This window comes from Symphalangus syndactylus, chromosome 10, assembly GCF_028878055.3.
Source record: "Symphalangus syndactylus isolate Jambi chromosome 10, NHGRI_mSymSyn1-v2.1_pri, whole genome shotgun sequence".
In the NCBI taxonomy this organism is placed as follows: Eukaryota; Metazoa; Chordata; class Mammalia; order Primates; family Hylobatidae; genus Symphalangus; species Symphalangus syndactylus.
In genome coordinates, this window is record NC_072432.2 from 113,289,928 (window position 1) to 113,295,927 (window position 6,000).

Consider the following 6,000-nt stretch of genomic DNA (forward strand, 5'->3'; position numbering starts at 1 on the left):
AAAACAATTAGCCAGGTGTGTTGGTATGTGTTTGTGGTCCCAGCTACTCAGGAGTCTGAGGAGGAAGGATTGGGGATCACTTGAGCTTAGGAAGTCAAGATTGCTGTAAGCTGAGCCGTGATCACATCACGCACTCCATCATGAGAGAAACAGCAAGATCTTGTCTCTAGAAAACAAACAAACAAAAAACCAGTGGGAGAGACACAGGATAAAAACTGCAGCAATACAGAGGGCTTTGCCAAATGGCAAAGGGAGCTAACTAGCCGTGAGCTCACCAGCTATGTTCGACTGTAGCTGACACATCCCCATCAACTTCTCCAACCCTTGGAGGAGGGGATCTGGAGGCCAATCTGCACACTGGCTGGAGGCAATGGTAAGAGGTGAGAGGTTGAAAACCTCCCATTTTTTATGCACCACCTCTGTTTGGTCTGGGTGGCTGGCCAAACCCAGCATAAGGAGGCAACAGGCTCTGGCTAAGGTTCTTGGAAGAGAGAGCCCTGTCTCCTCAGCTCTCAGCTTGCATCTTGGAGCCATGAACTTGGCTCCTGCTTTGCTGACTCCCTTCATACCCTCCTCAGGTTCAACTTCAGGGTTCAGTTCACAGCCACCTCCTCCCTGGTAAGGAAAGTTCTGGCTCACCTGCCTCCTGCTGAGAAACTGCTGTATTCAAATTTAGTATTTTAATTGCAAAAACCACAATTACTTTTGCACCAACCTAATACAATCCAATTTTCAATTTACTTGTCATTGGTTCAGGTGTGCCAGTTCTTCTTCCCAACTGTCATCACAAATTTTAGTCTCAAAGCATTATTTCGTCTTTTTTTGCCGTTATTCCCCCGTCCCTGGCACCTCACACGGATAAGACCTTTAATAAATAGTGAAATGCAGAGTTTTTCAAACTTGATCAATGATCTTTAAAAGGAAAACTTAAATCACCATGGACCCCCTAGAACACAGGTAGTAATTCCGATATGAGAAATAACAGGACGATGGAAAGGAGATGGAAGGAGAATCACCTGACTGCGTGGCCTTGGAGAAATCACAGCCAGATTACCTCCCCAAACATGGTAGCAATTCACACTCTGAACTGCAAGTCTAGGAGTGTCCATTTCAGGCTTCAAACCGTAGCAGCACAAAGATCTATTCAACAGCAAACTCAAAGAGCTAATATGTAAATCACCTCAAGATTCCCCAGGCAGTTAGATACTTCTTTGTTGGCAAAATCCCAGAAACATCTCATCATTGCCCTGGAACCATCTGGCCCCTGGGGCTCAAAGTGCAGGATTTTAAAACCCCAGGTCTAGGTCACACCTAGAATGGTCCCCTTCTATAACTGTGCTTGTGGGTTGATTGACCTGGAGATAGAGTGGGTGGGGGCGAGGGTTCCCTCGGACTTCCGAACTGTTGGTGGGGCCTGAGATGGCCCCATCTAGGGAGAGGCCTTGAAGGAGCTGGCCCAGTAACGGAGGAAGGAAAGTCAGTGGCCACACTAGCAAAGGGCACCCATGCAGAAATCCACTGTTGGGAACAGTGCTCCCTGCCAAAGATCTCTGAGAGCTCTAGTCTTTCCCCTTACCTTATTAAACAAGCATTTACTAAGGGTGTACTCATAGTATCTACTGAAAGCCAACACTGTATTTTTTTTTTTTTTTTTGAGATGGAGTCTCGCTCTGTTGCCCAGACTGGAGTGCAGTGGTGCAATCTCGGCTCACTGCAAGCTCCCCATCCCGGGTTCACGCCATTCTCCTGCCTCAGCCTCCCGAGTAGCTGGCGCTACAGGTGCCCAACACGACACCCGGCTAATTTTTTGTATTTTTAGTAGAGACAGTGTTTCACCGTGTTAGCCAGGATGGTCTCGATCTCCTGACCTTGTGATCCACCCGCCTCAGCCTCCCAAAGTGCTGGGATGACAGGCGTGAGCCACAGCGCCCGGCCGCCAACACTGTATTTTGAGCTGGGAACTCACGATGCAATCTCTGCTTCTAGGAATTCTGTAGACTCCTCAGGAGCCAGTGGGTAAATGCCATAATATACTGGTATGATGGTAGGGACTCCGAGGAAGGTACCTGACCCAGAATTGAGGAAAAAAACAGGGGAAACTTTCTTAGAGGAGTTGATCTCTATGGTTAAAACCCACAATGGGGCTGTGTGTCGTGGCTCCTGCCTGTAATCCCAACACTTTGGGAGGCTGAGGCCAGCAGATCACTTGAGGTCAGGAGTTCAAGACCAGCCTGAACAGCATGACAAAATCCCATCTCTACTAAAAATATAAAAAATTAGCCAGGCATGGTGGCAGGCGCCTATAGTCCCAGCTACTTGTGAGGCTGAGGCAGGAGAACTGCTTGAACCCACGAGGTGGAGGTTGCAGAGGGCCAAGATCACACCACTGCACTCCAGCCTGGGTGACAGAGCAAGACTCCGTCTCAAAAAAAAAAAAAAAAAAAAAAAAAAAGTGGGAGCCAGTTAAGTGGAGAAGGTAGAGAGACCAGGCAGGAATATTCTAGGCAGAAGAAACAGTGTTTCTATGTACAAAGGTAACAGAATAACATGGACAGAGCCAGGGTCCAGAACCTTACTAAGCTTATCTCAAATCCCTGCCCCTCGGTTTTGTAGCCTGGCTAAATTACTCAACTCTCCTCATCTGATAACTACACATACCCCGCAGGGCTGCAGTGAAAATTAAATGAGATAATGAATAAAAAGTTCCGGGCGCACAGTGTATTTAGTGGCTGGTATTAAGTGTTATGGTATTATCCATTACACTAGTCTATAAGGTGCTTACCCATAGGTTTGTCATCATTACATTATTCATCTTCCTAGCTTCGCTGCCTAGCCCAGAGCCTTGCATTTGGTAGGCGCCCAATGAATATTTATGAAATGAATGTTGAATAAGCGCAAAGGCATATAAATAAGTTTTCAGGATTAGAAAGCCATTTATATACGTCTGGAGCCCATGTATAGCTTTGCTATACACGCTGACCCACGGCTTCTCAAAACTGAAAGGCACATCTTTCCCTCACACACTCCCAAAGCATTGGCTTTCCCCAGCGCAGCCCACGCAGCAGCACTCCTTCTATGACAGCACCCCTGCCCCACATCGACCCAGGCACACACAGCTGGGGGCTGCAGACACACAAATGCACAAGCTGAACGGCTGAGACAGGTTTACCTCGTGAAGCACACAGCCTGAAGCACACAGCCGCTGCTATAAATGGTAAATAACAACCATCTTCAGCACATCAAATGTCCCGTCCTCCCTTTTGCTTGCATATAGACACCCACAGAGATGCCCTTTCTTTTTCTTCTAGTTTTCTTCTCTTCTTAAGCAGAGTGAGCGCCCCACACTCACATCCACCCGGCTGAGACCTCTTACTAGGACTCCCAGTTGCTCCGTCCCATTAGCTGTGGGACCTCTGGGAATGCCTTTCCCGTCTGATGCCTCCGTTTCTTCACTGGCAGGCACAGAGAGCCCACCGCACCAACCTGGTAGTTATGTTGTGAGGATAAAGGAGATAACGTATGAGATAACGTCTATGATGAGCAGAAAGCGCCTCCAAAGAAAAGCGCTGGATAAATACAAGGTGTAACGCCACGCCTGATTAGCCTGCATGCTCTCTGCCCACAGACTCCTACCCACAGACTGTGTTCCACTCCACTCTTAAACACAAACACCTTTCCCGTCTGTAAATGCTATCTCTAATACCCATATGCGCACACTCTTCAGACACCTCCATTCTCCCTCTGGATGCCTGCAGAAAATTGTTTTTGAACTTAGAGACAGCTCAGGTTACAAACACCCTCTTGCCGGTACCCGCAGACTCTTCTCAGGGTCTTGGTGCAGGAACTGCCAAGCAGATAGCTCATCTCTTTGTGGCTGGTCTCCTGGGCTCCCAGCATTCCTATTAGGTTGCACTTGCAGCAGAGTATGGGATCCTTATTAGGAGCAGCGCCTGCCCAGCACGGTCCAGAACTCAGTGCCTCCTCAGTAGTTTCCCGGCGCCCGGGACCAGAGAGTAGAGGGGCTGATGGCAGCGGGACGGTGTGGAGGGAATAAGCGAGACAGGAAACGCTTTAGGAGGCCAGATCCCTAAGCACTTCTTATTCCTGGGAAATTGAGGATTGCGAAGCTAACAAGTCTGGAGCACTTTCCCAGGCCTGACATACTCGTGGGCGAGCACAACGCTCATTTGCTCCACAGTTCAAACCTTTCCACTTGGAGCAGGAAAAAGAGACATCACCTTGGTGTCTCGGGGGTGCCTGTTGCTGCCGAGCTGCGACCTCTGAAGCCTCTCCAGCCAGAGCAAAGCCTGTGGCAGGGTGGAGGGGTGAGGTCTGGCTGCCTAGGGTGGCGGTGGAAGCAGTGAAGGTAGTGTGGGGCTGTCTGTGTGTGCATGGTGCTTTGACTAAATTCCTGAATTGCACATCCAGGACCGACCCCAGGGAGCCACTTCGACACTCCGATTTACCACCTTCCTCTCTAACCACCTCTGCCCGTGTGACTTATTCCTTGAGGGAAACCTTTCAATTCTCTCGCTGCATCGCACCGGTGTCCTCCCCACCGATGTGGACACAGCTCATCTGCAAAGTTCCAGGCGGCGAAGTTCAGCGGTCCGGCCCGACCGCAGGACCCTCTTCCTGCGGCCCCTGCCCCGCGGCCTCGCGTCCCCACCTCCCACTTCTTCACCTCTGACACCAGTGTCACCTAACACTGACGTCCCCGCCAGGATCAGCATTGGGGCTGGGAATAGACGAACCCCGTCTGCAGGAGACACGGAGACAAAGACAGGAGGACAGACCCACAGTCACCTCCTCCGGGCCAGGCCGGAGAAGCGGCGCCCACCCTGCAGAGGGGAGACCCTGACAGCTCCACGCGGAGACAAAGACACTTCGACAGCCACGGACACAGACAGACAAAGACCGACGGACGCGCGGACGCACGGACGGGCCGGCCCGGCGAGGGGAGCGCGGTTTCCCGCAGCCAGGGCAGCAGACCCGCCAGGGGCGAGGAGACCCCCGGCCACCTCACCTTACCTGCCCCCGAGCCTCGGGCGCACTTGAGATTTTTTTTTTTCCCAGTGTTTCCCGGTGTGTTCTCGTCTCTCTTTTTCCAGAGCTGCTGAGCGGGCCGGGCCAGTCCCACCGCGCGGGATGCAGCTCCCGGCTCCCACTCGCTGGCCGAGGGGGGCAGAGAAACTTTCGGCCTCCCAGCCCGGCCGCTGCCAACCCGCCAGCTCCAGGAGCGCCGGCCTCTGCGCGGGTCCAGGAGCCGGGGCGGGGCGGGGCGGGGCGGGGCGGGGCGGGGCCGGCCCGGGGCGGGGCCAGCGCCGGCGCCGCTGATTGGCAGCGAGCTGCCGGCAGCCTGGTCTGTGCCGCTCGGCGGCCTTTGTTCCGGGCTGACAGCTGGGGCTGCTCGCGACCTCGCGGCTCCTTCGCGCCCGCGGCCTGCGCGGGGTCCCGGGTCCGGTCTCTCTGCTCTCACTTCCATCAGCCCCATCGGGCGAGCCTGCCCCCTCAGTCTTCCTTTCTTGCCTGGCCCCCTTTCTCCGATTGTTCCTGTCTTGCTCTTATCGCATCCTTTTTTCCCTTTCATTACCTGAAATTCTTACTCCAGTTTTCTTTTAATCTATTCCTTCTCCCGTTCTGTGTATGTTCCCCTTGCTTCATTACCCCTTCCTCTTACTCGCCACTTTATTTTTCTTAATACCGTCTCTCCCGCTCCCGACTCGCACTAAAGGGCTTGTGTTTTGTTCAAGGACTGGACTAGCACCCAAGTGAGGGGCATTGCAAACCACACCAGGATTACAGACTAGAGTCCAGAGCACGGAGACTCCCACTCCCAAAACATTTCAAAAGCAAACTTTTCCAGCTCTGAGGGAGCTGAGTTTCAGGTGAAAGCAGGGGCCTGTTTCAAGTTTATAGCTATTACTCTCACCCAGTCCCCTTATAATACTATCATTTTCTCCACCACTCTCACTTTTAACTTCCAGCAATTGAGCCAGG

The 6,000-nt window shown here is 52.2% G+C and overlaps 1 protein-coding gene across 2 annotated transcripts in view; it reads right to left on the reverse strand.

Annotated features, from left to right (window-relative positions):
* LZTS1 (leucine zipper tumor suppressor 1) overlaps positions 1-5,260 on the reverse strand; it is a 59,196-nt gene extending 53,936 nt beyond the window's left edge. The window contains exon 1 of one of the 2 annotated variants that reach the window (XM_055295553.2): positions 5,032-5,260. The gene's annotated coding sequence lies outside the window, so the exon portion shown is untranslated. Of the gene's footprint in view, positions 1-3,811; positions 3,908-5,031 lie in introns of those variants that run through there. The other variant, XM_063611410.1, reaches the window with a different exon arrangement.
* Between the last annotated feature and the right edge of the window lie 740 nt (positions 5,261-6,000).